Below are 18,400 nucleotides of genomic sequence, written 5' to 3' on the forward strand. Positions count from 1 at the left end.
AGAGACTGATAACAAATTAGGGCTTGGAGTGGCAATTAATTTATGTGGATGAAGGAAAACCAGAGGACAGATAGTGAAATTAATAGTGTAGAGTAGGAGGAGAACAGGAAGAATTATATGTTAAGGAAAAAGTGAGAAATGAACATACACTGCAATTGGCTTGAGGCAGAGAAAAGTAATTCTACGCTTTACAGCAGCACTTCCAATTATTCACTATTGGTGCTAAGGAATATTTATCATCTCTCGGTTTGTAAATGGAGATAAATCTTACATGTTCCGTTGTGTCAGGTTATCATCAGGTCCATGCTAATTGAATTTCTAATAGACCACCTGAGTCCTGACTCTCCACAAAGCTTCTCTTGACTATGCCCTCTCTTACTCTGCCCCCCGTCACATATCTTGGTTACATAGAGCTAATGAACTAGTGTCTAGGTCTAGGATCAGCAGTTCTTTCATGGTACTTCTCCTAGTCCCTGAATGTGCTCAAAAAGTGTGTGTATGCATGTGCGTGCACACACACACACTTACTCAGCGCTAATGCACATTCATCAATATATTTCCTCTCAGCACAGGTCTAAATTCATGGGAGGCACTTGATAAACATTGGATAAAATGACTGGCCCCCAATATTCAAATACTTAGTGCAAAAGTGATCCATAATCTGTAATTCTTTATGATTCCCATCTATCCTCAAGTGCTGATATCAGGGTTGTCTTGGCCTACTTGCTTCAAGTTCTGTTGATGGTTGTAGCATTTAAATTATCATTTCCCAAAGTGGTTTCTCCAAAATGTCACTGTGAAATGTTAAACATACTGTATGTACCATTGGGAGACCAACAACTCATGCATTGGCATAGTAAATGCTCTGAGAAGACCTGTAGTAAAGGAAGCCATTTGATGGACTGAATATTTTCTGAATTTATTTGACCATGGGATGGGGATGAATATAGTAGCATTCACTTGTTTTCCAGGAAGTGATGCTTCCTGGGAAAACCTTTGGAAATGACATCTACAAATCTCAGCATTAGTCTTTGTTTTTCTTGGTCTTGTGTTTCCACTGTACCGATTACCTCCCTTTGCCTGAGACTTGGGGCTTACCATTTTGTTTCTGAGTAGGCAGAAACTTAGAGAACCTACAGAAAAACGACTCTTTGGCCATTTTTGCACTGTTTGGGGCGTAGTGGACCTTGGAAGTGCCACACCCAATCTTTCATTTTAGAGTGAAGGAAGTGAGTGCAGATGGAGTGGATGTTCCCTGGACACACTGATATCAGAACTGTGACTAAAACTCAGGTGTCTGAGTTTTTAGGGAAAGAACATTTCTTCCCTTTTTCCTCCATTTATTAGGGAATGTTTTCCTAGAGAGTCAGCATTTCATTGAAAGTAGGCTGGCCCAAAAGCTGGTAGGAAGAATTGTGATTTCCACAGGATGTTAATTAGTGATTTTAAGGAGTTCAATGCACTCCCTGGAAATGGAGCAGACTGGCAACTGGAGCCCATATTTTTGGCAGAAGCTGAATGCTGCTTTTAAACCTCCTAGAACAATATAGTGTGTTAGCTACTCCACCTCCCTTTGAAATAAAGGCTTTTGGTTCCCATGGGCTGGGCAAAGCAGAGAGGGAACAACTTGTTTCTCAAAGAAAGGTTTTCTTTGAAAGTCTTCCCGGGAGAAATGATTTGTGGGAGCATGGCTCAGTGGCACTGGTATTGGGAGCAATTAACTGGAGCCCTCGGAAAAGATCCCATCAAACACCCACGGGACATGGGAAGCCCAGAGGAATGAGCTGTGCTTTGGAAAGCCAGCCCTCACTTCCCCTGGAGGCCAGGCCGATTGCTCTGGGAAGTCTCCGTGCAGGTTGGTGCATCCTAACAGGTTGGCTTCCTGGAGTTTCTGTGGTGAGGCTGAGGCTAGAGGTAGATGGTGAGGTGACAGAGGTAACTAGAAGCTGTTAGATCTTACCAGATTCAGCCAAGCCCTCTCCAAGGCCTGGAGGTCTGGTCAGAACATCAAAGCCAAGGGGGAAAAATATGGAAGAAATTATGGAAAAGAGTTAAAATTGTCAAGAGGGAAAATGGAAAGGAAAGGCTTTGGTTCAGATCTTGTCAAATAGTTATCTGCATGAGGCCTTGCGACCTCACGTCCATTTAGTGAGTATTGAGAGACAAAGTTCTGCCCTGATCATTTATATACCACAAGTTGTTTCTCTCCTGAGAAGATAGGACAGTGAGAAAATTATGCCCAAGGAGGGTCCAGTTTCCGCTGTCTCTTTGGGGATGCGTCTGAATCCACCAACTGTCCACATAGGCACATATCCTCTAAGCCATATGAGAAGCCAGTTACTGCTGGTTCTTGGGAGGGTTGATCCAGGGTCTCACCCTGTGGTAAAGGGCCTTATGCCTTTTAGCACATGTAATTATCTGAAAGATTATCCTTTGTCTACAATAAAGGTTCTCCAGCTCTCAGAACACAATACGATCACCCTGGCCCAGGGCCCTTTGTTCAGTAGACCTGCACCTTTGCACATATACACATGCGTGCACCTTCACTGGGGCTAAGGGGAGCAGCTTATGGTCCTCAGTGTTGGACTCAGTCTCTCCTTCCCCTTCTCCCTCAGGCCCCAGGGGTAGGAGTCCTAGAGCCAGAGAGAAAAAAATTCCACCTCCTGTGGAAGGAGGCAGAGGTGTTGTAGTACAGCATTCATCAGCCAACCTTTTCTGTGCAGGAAGCAGAAAACAGAAAGGGACAGATGTGTCTGTGTTCCTGCCCTTAGGGAGCCTTCATTCCCACATAGCTGAGAGGGACTGTGGCATATCTGTCCTTAGGAGCAAGATTATGTGGAGTTGGGGGAATTTGTGTGGGTTAGAGAAAGGAGAAGGTGTAAGACATTGACTGAGGCCTCCAAACATTGCTCTTTGCCAGAGAGGAATTAACAGATAAAGAATCCTAGGCCTTTCTCAGCTTACTCCACACTGCAGGGACCCCAAAGAACACAGCAGCAGAGCTTCAGCACCTACTTGGTGCTGACAAGTGGTACAGATGTCAATGCACACCTAGCAAGAAGGAAGGCAAAACACAGGCCAGGGCACAGAGAGAACTGTATGTTAATGGGGTGAGTGGGGAGAACTCAGATATTGCTGATGTGCAAGTATTGTGAGCATAGCTCCGGGCTCAGGCAGAGTGGTTCCTGGTAGCCAAATATGCAGATTTGCTTTTCCATCGATGTGTGGGTATCCTGTGTCCCATTTGATCCCAAATCTAGACTCTTCTTCGGCTAGATTCTAGCCACACAGCTCTTAATTACAACTCAGTGTCCTGTGTTTGATATTTTTTCACTTATACCTTCCTATACCACACTGTAGAAAGGAACAGTGCTGTGTACATCTTCCAAATGGCATTCCCAGCACTTACTTCTACCTCATTTTCTGATTATTGTGGGGCCAGCAAATTTACACAGTTGTCTTGTGTTGGAATCTCAGAGACAGGAGATGTTTCAGAGGTCACCTGGTCTTTCCATCTAATAATGCAAAGCTCATGCAGGCCCAGCTTCAGGAGTGGGTGACTACAGTAGCACAGGTTCTTCAGAAGGCTCCACAAATGGTTTTGTGCTTTCTTTTCTTGAAACTTAATTATTTTATTATTTGTTAAAAGAATCCTACATTTTCAATTTCTACTGAATCCCACAAACTATGAGGTCAGTTCTTGGAGATGTGACTAGGCTCCCAGACTCTATTAGAAGAGCTCCAATGGCCAAGAGCTCACTTTCCTTCCAGTGCTGGACAGCTCTCAAGGGTAGAAGGTTTTCCTTATATCCAGTCGAGAAACACTGATATCTGACCAACTGTCTGAAGTCCAGCTGGGAAAGATGGATGAATGGATGACTGAACGAAGTGGCCAAAATAGACACAGAAAATGGCTGGCCACTTGTATATTTCCACTAGGGAAGGACGGGGAGTAACTCAGCCTCTGTTCCCAGAGGCCTTGTTCATTGTGAGCATTAGCAAAGCCTGATGGGAGGAGAAGAAACTTCCTCCCAGGGAAACTGGTTCAAGTCACTCTGGTGGTCTAATGATAGTTTCTCTTTTCAGAGCATTTTATAGTTAAAAAAACCCCACTTTTTCATAGCCTGTCTTATATATTTAACACCTATGCTGTAGGTATAAATATCTCTAGTTTATAGATAAAGAAAAATACTCATGGATTTAAGCGGCTTATCCATTATCACACATCTGGTGTGTGCAAGAGCCAGATTTAGGATCTATATTATTTAATACCAAATCACCTGCACTTTCTACCACATGACTGGGCTTTTTGAGGAGAAGGTTGTGACATATTCTGTATGTCTGAAAATCCTAGTAACAGAGCCTGTGAAATTATCATAATCATTACACAATAACAGTAATATAATATCATAGTGTTTTAATTGTACATGATGGTATCACATTAATGTTATTATGTAACAAGTGAAAATGTAGGCTTACTTGGGGAGGTCTATGTGCCAGGCACTCTGTGAAGAGCTTACAGATATTGCCTTATTTAACAGTCATCACCAACATCTGAGAAGTACTCTTCTTCTCTTTAGAAATGAGTGCACAGAGGCTTAGAGAAGGTCAAGGACCTTGCCCAAGGTCACACAGATAGGAAACACAGGTGTCCAGGAAATGTTAGATGATTGAGTGAAGGTAGGTGGTATTTCTCCTAGAAGCCTGGGCTTGGACAAAACAGAGCTTCATCTCTGGAGAGTGCCAGGGATGAACTGTCAGTTCTGTCTTTGGACCACTGGTATTGTACAAGATCTTCCAGATCTCATGTTGAAATTAACTTCCCTGGGGCTTTCACTCTCTGATTTCAGTCCTGCACTCACCTGTCTCATGGGATAGGTTTCACTCCTACTCTTTGTGCCATCCCTGAAAAACAGGAGGTCAAAAGATGAAGGTGAGGTTGGAAGAAGATAACTAAAAGGTGCAATGAGCACCCAACAAGAACTAGCATTAGTATCGTCATGGCTATGATTATTACTAAGTGCCCTACATTGTTCTAGGCACTTTACTTACTAAGGGTGCCATTTCTAAACGGTAACAACCGCATGAAGAAACCTAAGACCATGAGAGCTCAAGTAACTTTCATGGAACTATAAGTCCATAGTGACAGTCACTCTTCAAACTCAGATCTGTGTGGCTCTCAAGTCTGTATTCTTTCCACCACAACGTATGTTCTTTGAAGATAATAGTGATTTCCCTCTTGAATTTTCCTTTGCCCTATTAAACTGATATCACTGTAGATATCTTTCTAATTTAGTAGACCCTTTGACTTAAGGGACTGTTTGACTTGAGACTTGGAAATGAAATGTCTCTGCTGTTCATGGTGAGCCTCAGTAGCTTTGACAACATCACCTCACTCCTGGGCAAACTGTGACCTGGCAGGCTATGGGAGTGGCAGGATGGATAAATATCTCTTATCTCTATAAATGGAGAGGGAAATGTTTACAATTCTATCAATAAAATATTTACCAGGGCCTTAAGTAATTTGTTGATAACAAACAGATTTCAGTTAACTGTGAGGTGATGAGCAATCCTGTTACTGGTAAAATCCTGATCAGATGAATGTTTTCTATAGAATGGTGCTTGGATCATATTAGAGGCAGTAATATGTCCAAGGTGAAAATAAAGGTGGATTCTTTAACTTCTTTCTCTTTTCCTTGTTTTTCTCTTTTTGGTTGTGTTTCCTTCGTCCTGCAGGAGAATTTCTCTTGCATTCCTCATCATGGGGCTGTTTTGCAGGACTTGCATCCATTGTAAGCCCCCCTGTCCAATTACTGAAGACAGTGTTAGGGATAAAGACTGTGTCCTTGTTCAATTTGCTTTTCCCCACATCCAGCCCCAATGCACAGGGCATTTCATTATTGAATCCTCTGCTGCAAGCCGAGTTTCTCTGCTTCCCAGGCTGGGTCAGTTGATCTCCAATTCAGATTTTCTGAAAACTCGATATTGCTTTCTTTGCCTCTGCAGTGAGCAGCGTGGTGAATTTTTTATTTTTAATTAAAAAAAGAAGTAAAGATAATTTTCTTGCAGAGGCATTTCCTGAGGGCTGTGCCTGCTGCCCTGGTGAGTTACTGCTTCAGGTCAAGGTTATGTAAGTCCTTCCATGGCCCTGTGCCCTGTGCCAGTGCTGCATAAACTCTTCTGTAGTCCGATGGGGTTGTTGTCTCTGCCCACTCCCCCACCCCTGGAAAATTACTTCTTCAAGGTTCTCCACTGCTGCCTCCACACTGCTTACTTGGAAGGAGAAAGGTACATTGGCAAAGGTAGGCTTGGATTTCAGATTCTGCCTGTGACCTTCTATGTGACCTTGACATAACAAACACTCCAGCGGCAGCTCCCCTGTCTATGAGAGCAGGCAGTGGTGCATGAGCCAGATAGGACTCCAAGCACAGCGCTTGGCACCAGGCTGCCATCAGCAAATGGGGTTATTATAGGTAGGATAGTCTGGGCTGCGTAAGACTTTGGACTTCAGAGTTTCCCTTAAGCTTGGCTGTTGAAAGTGACCTTTGTTCTGAAGACTTGGCTGCTAGTGGGGGGAGTAATGGCAAAAGGAGAATGGAGCAAGCAAGGAGACCCTCACATCAATTCACTGCTCTCCAGGTGCCGCTGGGGGAGACACTGTCCTTGCTACCTATGGAAGTGGTCTTGCTGGTCACCTGTCCTTCAGTGGAGACTCTGAAAGAGAAGCCACATGTGAATTAGGGATTGCATCACAATAGTTTAGGGAAACAACCACCTCCATCCTACCTTTTACATTTTATTTTGATGATCCCAACTATCCTCCAAGGCAGACAACTTGCCCCATTAACCAGATGAGGGTTTTCTGTTAAATACTTTGTGGCAGCAGCCCCTATAGAAAAAAAATGGCAGAGTTGGCATTCTGGAAGGCGAACTTCAAAGTCCATGTCAGCACTTTCATGTGTGTGTGTGTGTGTGTGTGTGTGGTGGGGGGGCGTCTGTGAATTCAATCCACTTGTCAACGTTTGGATCCAAGTCTCTCGTGTACTGCTGTCAGCTGAAGAGTGTTCTGTGATACTTAAAATATGCTCTCTGTCATGCCCCTAAGATGGGACAGATAATCTCTGAGAGAAAGACTTCATGAAGAGGCACACTGCCTAATTGAAACACGAGTTTCCAGGGTGTCTCTAGATGCCAGAGGGGAACTGATAGTCTGATTTCCAAGTAACAGTGGGTGTTCAAATTAAGCATTGATCCCCAAACTGTCCTGGGTGAAGGAGGGAAGCATTCTATATAGGAATGTCATTACATCAGTGCCCACTGATTGGAAATCTGCAATTGCTCTTGATCAATTTATAATGAACAGGTTTGCGGATTAATAGCCTTCAAAATTGCCACGGTCTCTTACCCAAGGCGATTGGCTTTTCAACTGGGAAATGCTTTGTAGTGGTTCATGGAAGTTGAGGCCCTCAGCAGCTTCATGCAATTCTCTTAAGTTCTTTGAAAGCTACCGTAATACACACTTTTGGCATTTAGCTTCTCTTTCTCCTTCATTAGTTTATATTACAAAGGCTTTTATTTTAATGTTTTAAAAAATCTGTATGACTACAAGAGAAACTGCCTCATCTCCAGTCTTGTAGAAGAGATATTATGAAGTCTTTGAAGCTAAGCCTCATGTTCAGGTATGGGCTAAATATTTATGTCCTCCCCACAAAATTTATATGTTGAAATCATAATCCCCTATGTGCTGATATTTGGAAATAGGGCCTTTGGGAGCATTAGGCCATGAGGGTGAGCTCTCATGATGGGGTTACTGCCCTTCTAAAAACACACAGGAAAGATCTTATGTTCTTTTGTGAGGATATGCCCAAAAGGCAGCTGTCCAAAAACCAGAAAGTGGGCCCTTATCCAGGCACTGAATCAGTCAACACCTTGTTCTTAGACTTCCTGGACTCCAGAACTGTAAAAAATAAATATGTGTTGTTCAAGCCACCCAGTCTATGGCATTTTTGTAACAGAAGCCTGAACTAACATTTGCAATAACTTAGCTTTTCTAGATATATTTGGGTATATTAAACACCAATCTAGGAAGTATTAGTTTTTTCTCTTATTAAACTTGTGTGTATCTTGGTAGGAGTCTCTATAGGAAGTAGAGGTAACTGAGTGGTAGGTTGTTAATGGCACTTGTCATTAAATGCCATAAAGCTTCACCTCACTGTTGACAGTTCATATAGGCATATCTGACATTATGGGTCTTCTCAAGCTTTGTAAATACAAGTGCTCAGAATCAGGAGACTAAGGACTCTCAAACCCTACATCACTATAGAAATAGTACTGTCTGTGGTCCATATAAGCAACTACAGTCCCTGAACCTCTGCTTGGATTCTCCTAGTGCTGGGAAGCTCCTATTCATAAGCACACCCACATGCTCATTGAGCAGCAATGAGTGACAGAAAGATCCTCCTCCTGTATGCTAACATTTTCCTCTCCCTAATCTTCATCCATTGGCTTTTTATAATGATTTGTAATAATAACTTAGGAAATAACAGAAATTGAAGCTTACCTTTGGAAAATGACAGAAGGTACCCAATGGTTTCTATATTTGACTAAGCTTTATGCTTCCTAGATCCACTCCTAGGCATAAGTACTGTTCACAGAACATTGTTAATGTGGTAGAGGTTTTGGAAAGTATGATTGCAACTCAGAATATGTGAATCAGTGAGTCATTTGGGAAGTTAGTCAATGTACAATTATTGCAGGCTCCCACTGGGTCAAATATTTGGGACCAGAGATACAGCAGTGAGATAAAAGCTCTGCTTACAAGGAGTTTACATTCTAGCAGAGAAGAAATAATAATATATAAGATAATGACATACAGGTATACCAAGTTTAAAATGAATAAGGCAATTTCAGATGCTCCTAAGCGCTGTAAAACATAGAATGTAGAAAGCAGTGGTGAGGGTAGGCTATGAGGAAGAGGCCAGGCCCCTGAGACTGTGACCATGTGCTCCCAATAGAAGCAACAGCAACAGGTGCATTGCTGCAGAGATGGGAAGTGAGTTGGCATGTGCAAGGGACAGAAAGCAACCAGGGTGACTGGAACACAGTGAAGGAAGAAGGGAGAAGAGGGAGGTGGGGTGGAATATAGAATGGAACCAGATCTCGGGGTCCCCCCTAAGTACAACTGGTGTAAAATAAAATTATAGGACTCTTTTATAAGAATTTATTAAATATTCCAAGATGATGGCAACAGTCCCATCAGATCCATGGTAGACCTTTCTGCTTGTGGTCCCTTGAGTGACTGTACTGGCCACATTTCTGAGCAGCAGGTCCAGCCTCTAGGACATGGTAAGGAGGCTGGATTTTGTGCTTGCTTCTATTGGCAGCAATTGGAATAAAAATAGAAAGAGAAGACCCTGGGAGTCATGGAATGTGACTACTAAATATGAGAGAAAGTAACAAAATATGGTGCAGAGCAGCCAGTGACTGAGGATCTTCGGCTTTAGGAGAGCTGGGCTCTGTCAGCTCTGTCTTTTGTTTGCTGTGTGGTTTTGAACGCAGGGAAGCCTCATTCCTCCCACTCCTGCTCCCTCAGCTGCTGCCTACAGAAAGCATGATTCTGGAGCAGGGCCTTGGAAACTGGGTGATGCTGACGTGTGACAGAGTACGCAATATTGCACTGAGGGATCCCTGGCTTATGTGTTTCATGAGTTAGTCTTCCGCTGCTATCTGTAGATCCACCCAGTCTCTGACAAGAGGCTGACAAGTACCCCACAACTGTTGAGTGACTACTTTGCTTTGACAATTCTAGAAAGAAAGCTCTTTTTTTTTTCTCAGACCAAGATATAACAGCTTGGTAGAAATGGTGGTCACTGTTGTATGGAGTTCCAAGGGGAACCAAATCAGTGGTGGAAGTCTCAGGGACTCTCTGGAGGCACTGATCCTTTATGTTAAAGGTAAATTCATTTACTGTACTCATTTATTTGATTCTTTGTTTAGTGAAATACTTGTGATTTCACCTTACCAAATTTCCCCCTTTAATTCATCCCCTACTGAAAGATTAAGTGAAATGATAATTCTTCATTATCTCTCAGATTGAAATATAGCATCTTTCCTTAGCCTTTGTTCCTACATATGGGTGATGACGCGGATGACAAGATTTGAACACATTTCAGCATCTCCAAATCATGCAATTTCAATCATTAGAGAACGCTGACAATCAAAAATTGTAGAATTAGCAAATTTGCATGAAAAATCTCTAAATATTTGTAAAATATTAAAGGACCATATTCAGATGTTAATATGACCTTTTAAACATCTTATCTCCATATTTAAAAAGCTTCACACTGCAGAGTTTATTTGAAATAGTGTGTGGGAGGAGAATCAAAGAAGTCATTTTGTATTTGGAAAAGAAAGAAAAGCACACTAATTCTACATTGCAGGAAGGGCCCTTTGAAAGGTGTCCTTCACTTGCCTTTGTTTGAGGTTAATTATACACTTTTAAAAGTACTTCCCACAGGAATGATATTTGACTCATGAGTTATTTTTATATGTATATGTTATCCCTCCAAATATTTTGCCATACTGCTAAGAAAATAGTAGTCAAAGCAGCATTTCTTTGCTTGTATCCAAAGGTCTTTTTTTCTTGCTAAGAACAATATAACAATAAGACAGATTTGCAAAAGAAAGAAGTAACACCCTCACTCTTACATAAATTTTTTTTATCTTGTACTTCCCCTTTTATTTAAGGCCATTTTTAAATGATATTCTCACATGATTATATATAGGATGTGACAGAAGATTGGTCAGAATGTAGAATTACATCGTGTAACACCATTTCTCTTTTCTTCCTTTTAAACACCATTTGTTTTCTTTTTCTAAGTAGAAGAGTAGATGATTACAATACTGGGTTTATTTTAGAAATCAGGCCTTGTTTTCCTGTAAAAAAAAAAATAGGCATTTATTATCTTACTTTAGAAAAATATCTCCTTTTCTCTATCCCCTCCCAACTCAAGGTGGTCTCCTCTCTTCCTCAGCACCTTGCTATCGATCTCTGGTTTGTGCATGTTCCTCAGACTTCCAGGTGAGAGTTAGCTACAGAAACCTCAAGGTTTATTAAACTATCATAGTGATTCACTCATTTCCGGGAAGACGAAGACACAGGACCATTATTTTATTTGAGAGAATGTGATTCAAGTTTGCTTTTCTGGAGAGGGGCAGGATGTAGCTGGAGCTGTAGCTGGAGTAGGCATCCCAAGCTGTATTAGTGATGTAGTTGCACTGTCAGAACTGGTGTGGCCTGCTGCCTCCAGACAATCCCCCAAAGACAAAAACATCCCTCGCCCCACCAAGAGAAAGAAAAGGAAAAGATTTTGCTGTAGTTGCCTGGCAGTCAGGGAAAATGGAAATCACACGTAAAGAAGCTGCAAAATCAGATTAAGAACCTGAACAGTGGTCTGTGAGGACTGTTTCTGATCTTTGCTTTCTGTGCAGAGCCTCCAAGGCAATCTAGAGAGGACTCTGCTCAGGACTAATCTATACACATTAATCTATACCCAGTCTCAGTTTTGGTGGCAGAGGTGCTTTATGTCTTACATTGTGTAAAAAAAAAATTTAACCTTTGCTTTGTTTTCAGATTTTTATTTATTCCTTTATTTATTTATGTTTAAGGTAAAAATAGATTATCAGCCAAAATGTGAAAATGAGAGGATAGTCAAGACAATGAAATTAAAGGATTGACTGTATATAAACTTTTCCCAGTTTTTTTCAATAGTTTTTTTATTTATATTTTTTGGAGTTATTTTTAAAAATCATTTAAAAATTATTCTCCTTTCCTTTATGATCTTGTATATTGTTTTATTTTGGTTATTTCCTCCTAATTTTATATATCAAAATGAACTTTCACCAAAACATTGGTAGGACTGGTTATTGATGATTTTTCTGCATGGCTTATAAATCTAAGGAGGCTTCCTCTGTGGCTTACAGATCAGAAACCTAGGCTCAGTAGCAAAAAGTAAAATAATGCAAAATAATAAAATATAAAACAATAAAAATTAAATGAAAATTCCTGAAGTTATCATGAGAAAAAGACCTAAAGTATTCAAAACTCAATTTTATTATGAAAAACACTTGATTATCCAAACAGTGGGTAACAAAATCAGCCTAAAGTCATGTAGCTCTTTAATGTATATGGCAGAAGCTCTCAGTGTAGTTATGTGCATGGTGATAAGTGTTTGACCTTCATGTCCCTGCAAGCCACCTTATTCTGGTTAGAGTTGAGGTGCTTTCCATGATGTGTTGGCCTCTACCTCAAGATCAGTAAATCTAGCATGTTTGGTTCCTGACAGCCACTGCCCTCAAAAATTGTATTTATCTCACTTTTTATTTTTTCCTCATATATTCATTCAGACAGCCCTCAAACATGTAACCAGCTGTGGCTTCATGTTTATTTTTATTTTAAATAGTTTAAAATGCAATCTCTTGAACTGAATGCATGGCCACTTTGCAGACAGCAAGCCTGTTTTCCCTCGACTGTGATCATTCGGCATCTCATTCAGAGCTGTGGCTGCAACCACGCTCCTGACACACAGCTTCAACTTTCCTTCAGTTTGCCAATCTTTTCCAATAATTACTGTTTCATAGGCCTTAAAATGTAAAGCAAATGAATAAAATTTCAGAAAATGAGCTAATTTCAATGACAACAGAAAGACTCGCTGAAGGATATTTTGGGAGGCAGAGAGGAGTAGGTACAACCCAGTCTCCAGCCTGTGCAGAGGAAACTCAGAAGTGATAGGACATGCCCACCCTCAGCAGCCTCTGGATCTAACACGTCTAGTGATGATGCCTGTGGTTGAATCAGTGCTGCTGCTGGCCATGACAGTCTTCAGGAAGATCATCCTCAAAGATTCCCAATTAGCCTCCTTAAAGCTTTGGTCTGCTACAATGTATCCAGTAATTACTGAGTACTTACATGTATGCCCAGGGCTGTGGGTGTCCCTGGCTTACAAAGGAGGGAAAACACACTTGATAAAGCACTTCATGTTCAGTGAAAATGAGTCAGGGTGTTTTAGGGTAAGTAACAGAATCCCACTCCAGCTTCCTTAAACAAAAAGACAATTTGTCAAGGGGACCCAATGATTGGTCCAAGACCATGTGCAGGTGAGTCCAGGTTTCCAAACCATGTCAATAGCAATTCATCTCTTCACGTCTCCAGGATCTTCTTTACTATGTGTTACTGGTTTGTTTTTCTTCTTTCTTTCTGTTTGATTCTGTCTGTATGGTGGGAAAGATAATCACTGGGAGCTGATGACTAACATAAGTGTTAAAGTTGGAATCTTAGAGAAATGAAAGTACCTTTCCCCAGAAGTGCTAGCAAAAATCCAGCAAGGACTCTGTTTCAAGACAGTCTGGGTGTCCTTGCACGTGGTGAGTGTTTGCATTTAGCCCTACCCAGACCACGTGGAATACATTCCCACAGGGAGGAAGGGTTCTGTTACCAGAAGACTCAGTGAGAGGAGAGAACTGTACTTACCTCCGTCCATAGCAAAGAACATGACTAGTCTCCAATATCTGAAAAAAAAAAATCATGTTGCTTCTTCCACCCTAACACCTGTGTACCACATGCACACACACACACACACACACACACACACACACACACACACACACGCACACACACTATCTCCTTCACTGGTTTCCTGTCTCATCCAGGAAGCATGCTGTGAAGGTTAGTTTCATCTGTAAATTCCACTGTCTAAAAAATGCCCAGATTCATGGTAAGACTGGGTGTGTCCAGAGGATATTTCCAGAAGGGATTAGCACTGGAATGAACTGAGTAAAGGAATGGTCTTCTCCAGTGTGAGTGGCCTAATCTAACTGGCTGAACGCCTACATAGAACAAAAAGGTTAAAGAAGGGTGCATTTGCTCTATTTGCTTGAATGGAGGCATCCATCCTCCCCAGTCTTTGACAATGATGTCCTAGTCTTTGAACTTTCAGACTGGACACTCTCCATCGACACCTCTGATTCTCAGACCTTCAGACCAGAGTGGAAGGACACCAGTGGTCTTCTTCATTCTCCATCTTGTAGATGGAAGATCATGGGATTCTTGGTCCTCAGTAAACTTGTGAGCCAATCCCATGTGTATCTCTATGTCTATCCTATTGGCTCTGCTTCTGTTTTGTTTAGGCCCAATATGTGAAAAAAAATGGTTGGTTTCCGGGATATTTTAATTCAGATGGTTCAAAATGAAAGCTGAATTTTCATGTTTTAGGAGACATTTACTCTGTGAGGGTATTCTTTTCTTTTCCCCTTCCTTCCTTCTTCTTTTCTTTTTTGTCAGTCTATGTTTAGTGCCTAGAATACCACCTGGAACACAAAGCAGCTCAATAATTATTTGTTAAAATGAATTTTGTGAGGTTATTGGAAGATGGATTCTGTTTTTCATAGGAATCATTCAGACTAATATGTGTTATTGGAAAATATGAAAAAATGTCTTCTATTTTCATTCATGTCTCTTATAGAGGTTGAGTGGGATAGGGTTGTTAATGAAGCCTCGGTACCACCTTTCAAATTCATTAGCATAAATTCTATGGTTTGCTCATTCAGCCATACCATGGGAGCACCCTGTCTTCTTTCCGTTTTAGCTAATAGAGCTTCATCTTTACTATGAGGTTATTAGGATACATCTATCAAGTATTTTATGGCAATTCTGTATAATGTATTTTCTAATCAGACTCATTCCACTATTATAGAAAAGAATGATGTTAGATGAGAAGGAAATATTTTCTTGGTTCATTTTTTGATTTTGGTGATTGCTCCCCTGAGTTTAATATCATAAGACTATAAATAATATATTTGTCAACAACTAATTTGAGAAGTTGACCAAGATAAAGGATTTCTCCTATATTCTGGTGCTCCTAGGACCAGAAGGGTCAACTGCAGCGAACCCCTGTGGTCAGCAGAGGGCAGTGTACATGAGGAGTGGATTACAAAGGTCTCCTGTCTGGAGAAGCTGTATCCAGGATTCCCGTCTGGCAATCCTTTCCTGACTCAGGCTGGCAGCCCACAGGTGCAAAACAAGAGAGAGAAATGAATTACAGTAGATGGGTTAGAGAGAGAAGATGGGAGTGGAGGGAAGGGGAGGGGAGGGGGGATAGTAGAGGATAGGAAGGGCAGCAGAATACAACATACACTAGTATGGCAGTATGTAAAAAAGTGGATGTGTAACCGATGTGAATCTGCAATATGTATATGGGGTAAAAATGGGAGTTCATAATCCGTTTGAATCAAATGTATGAAATATGATGTCAAGAGCTTTGTAATGTTTTGAACAACTAATAAAAAAAAAAAAAAAGAAAATGTCCGTGTGAACTCCGTGTCAAACAGTGAAGGGTTAGACTGGAGGGTAATGTAAGGGTGATCAGCTTGTGCCTGAGGACAAAAGGAATCATTATTTATGGATCACCTACTGTTTACTAAACTCTAAACCAAATGCTAAACATATTCTTTCAATGAATCTCACAAGAAATGTGTGAGGCAGGGCTTCTGTTCCCACTGTATAAACAAGGAAATGTTTGGGAAGTTTGCTCCAGGTTGCACAAATAGCCAGAGAAGGAAAGACAGTCTGTCTGATTGCCAAGCCTGTGTTATTTTCACAGTGTCTTGTTACCTCAAAGGAAAAAGTGAAAGTTGTTCTTTCAGGAATCTGTGTAAGGGAGGAAGGGACAAGGGAGAACGGGGACTCAGCCATGAGGCAGCCTCTGGCTCTGTTAGTCTGACAGGCCTTGCCAGCTGGTTGGAGTCTAAAAATACCGGCTCTGGGTCCTCTGATGATAAGACCTGTATGTTTTTCTTTTCGTAATTACAGTTGCCCATTTCCAGTCTTTTGGCACCTCTCTCATCTCCTCTGTGCCTCAGAGATATGAGCCGCAGGCCTGACCCAGACTTCAGGGCTGGGTACTTGCCTGAGGCTGGGCTCAGGAGCCCCTGACAGGGAGCACAGGTTCTCACTGGATTGGGTTTTGTCCAGGAACTTGTCTTCGCTTGGCTCTAGTCTCCTTCCTTGGAGAGTAAGCTATTTGAAGTGTAGAGATTATGTATGTTTCCTTGCACATCTCATATAGTCACATCTATGGAAGTTTACTGAATGAAGAAGGAACCCAGATCACTCTGAGGAGGAGTTTAAAGGCGAATTACAGTTGAACACCGAGCCTCCTTTTTCTCCCATGGGCATCTCTCCGTCTTTTGGCTCTCATCTCATGGTGGGACCTCTCCAGGCTCCCTGGGATCGTCTCTAGAAACTTCAGAGGGTTCTGGATTCCAGCCTTCCTTGACAGAGATGGGACACGTCATGTTTGCCCTTAGCTATGTTGCTCTGACCACCTTCTTCATATGCTCTTTCAAAATCTGAGGCAAAATGAGCACTATTTGTTGGTCCCCTTCACAGGTACAGGCTAGCATTTCAGGGTCCCCCTTATTTCTCTGATGAGGACACAGACATTCAGCCTGTGTTTCTCTCCTTTAATCGCTTTCCCCACCCACTCCACATCTATTTACGTTCCCTCCCTTCAGACCCATTGCAGAGTGGAATATGGTCTTCCTTTATGGCGCCCACCACGGCACTGCTGATTTCTGAGGGAAAGGGGCCAGGGGAGCTGGGATAAGCAAGGCGCAGGAGCCAGTTCTCCTTGTCATGGCACCTGTGATAGTAAGCTCTTAACTTCCTCAATCTTGGTTTTCAACTGTCAACTATAGTTTTTTTCTAAAGATGATGCTCACCTTAGAATGACATGGCTATCTTTTCTGAAAGTTTTGGCTCCACCCCAGACCTTATCTCAATTTTACCTGTAAGTGGAGACAGGCAGCATTTACTCTTGAGGCTTTCTTCTTTCCCTTACTCTTTTCTACATCAAAACAGGTTAGGATGATGTTACGGTTTGGATGTGAGGTGTGCCCCAGAAGCTCACGTGCAAGAAGGTTCAGAGAAGAAATGATTGGGTTGTCAGAGTCCTGACCCAATCAGTGATTTAATCCCCTGATAGGGAGTAACTGAGTGGTAACTGAAGTGGTGGGGTGTGGTTGGAGGAGGTGGAGGAGGTGGGAATTGGGGTGTGGCTATGGGGTATACACTTTGTATACACTCTGCTTCCTGATGATGGGAGCTGCTTCCCTCTGCCACCCTCTCCTGCCATGATGTTCAGCTTCACCTTGAGCCCCAAGGAATGGAACCAGCCTTCTATGGACTAAGACCTCTGAAACAATGAGCCCTCAAGTAATTCTTTCTTTCTCTACATTCGTGCTGGTTGGGTCCTAGCCTCATATTCACCTTGGAGGAGAAGGTACATAGTTTTAACTGCAATTTTGGTAGGTCCCTCTAGAAAACTTCTAGTATCTGGATTTTAGTGTATCCAAATCAACTCATTACTGCCCCTGCCTCTTGCCTTCCTAAGCAGGTCAGTCCTTCTCCTGAGATCTTGACCTTGTCTACAGGTCCCTTTGCTCAGGATAGATTATATAGATGGGAAGCCTTAGATTCAGCATCCATCCTTCATCCTGAGTCCTCAGACCCAGCTGACTGCTAATTTCATTTTTGATCTCAGATGCCACACCCCAAGTTCCAGCTTTTTCATTTTTTAAATGTATGTGGACATAATACCTTTATGTTATTTGTTCATTTTTTTATGTGGTGCTGTGAATTGAACCCAGTGCCTCATGCATGCTAGGCACACGCTCTACCACTGAGCCACAACCCCAGCCCCACTGAGCCACAACCCCAGCTCTCATTTTAAACTGGTTTCTTTGTCTTTATTATTTTTTTCCTCTACTTATTTCTCACTGTTGCATTAGTTTCTATTTTGTAAGGAAAATCAAATCAAGGCATCTTCCTGATTAGCGAGGTTTTCTAAAATCAGAATGATTTTCTTCTATGAGAACTTTGGCTTCTAAGAGCTTTGGAGCAGGTCCTCACTATGGCATCAAAGGCCATTTATAAGCTGCCTTTGTGTCCTCAACAGATCTTTCTCTTTATAACTCTGTAGCTTCTTTTAAGCAATTACTACTGAAAGTCCTCCCAAAATCTCTAATATCTGATGATTTCCTTCCTCTGAAACGTTAAAGTTTTCTGACCCCACTCCTTCCAGACCATTCTATGATAAAGTAAGTTAAGCTGGAGAGTAAATTTCTTTAAGGGAGAGTTGGCTTTGTTGAAATGATGATCCAATAAGTCCTCCATGGGTTGAACTGACCCTCCATGACCTTCATATCAAATTGAAGCTCAAATTTCCCAAAGAAATTAAAGAAATTCTGCCTGAGATAGAGAAGAACAAGGGGTCTCAGGTCAGCTGGGATTGGGCCAGCATATTTGATGGAAGGTCCTGAATGTCAGGTTGATGATTTGGATCTT

At 41.8% G+C, this 18,400-nt stretch overlaps 1 long non-coding RNA gene across 2 annotated transcripts in view; it reads left to right on the forward strand.

Annotated features, from left to right (window-relative positions):
- Nucleotides 1–6,140: 6,140 nt before the first annotated feature.
- LOC144369448 (uncharacterized) overlaps nt 6,141–18,400 on the forward strand; it is a 33,633-nt gene continuing 21,373 nt past the window's right edge. Inside the window, exons 1-3 of one of the 2 annotated variants that reach the window (XR_013429226.1) lie at nt 6,141–6,302; nt 9,835–9,953; nt 14,920–15,336. This is a non-coding gene — a long non-coding RNA (uncharacterized LOC144369448). Of the gene's footprint in view, nt 6,303–9,834; nt 9,954–14,919; nt 15,337–18,400 lie in introns of those variants that run through there. The other variant, XR_013429225.1, reaches the window with a different exon arrangement.

This window comes from Ictidomys tridecemlineatus, chromosome 12 (genome assembly GCF_052094955.1).
Source record: "Ictidomys tridecemlineatus isolate mIctTri1 chromosome 12, mIctTri1.hap1, whole genome shotgun sequence".
In the NCBI taxonomy this organism is placed as follows: Eukaryota; Metazoa; Chordata; class Mammalia; order Rodentia; family Sciuridae; genus Ictidomys; species Ictidomys tridecemlineatus.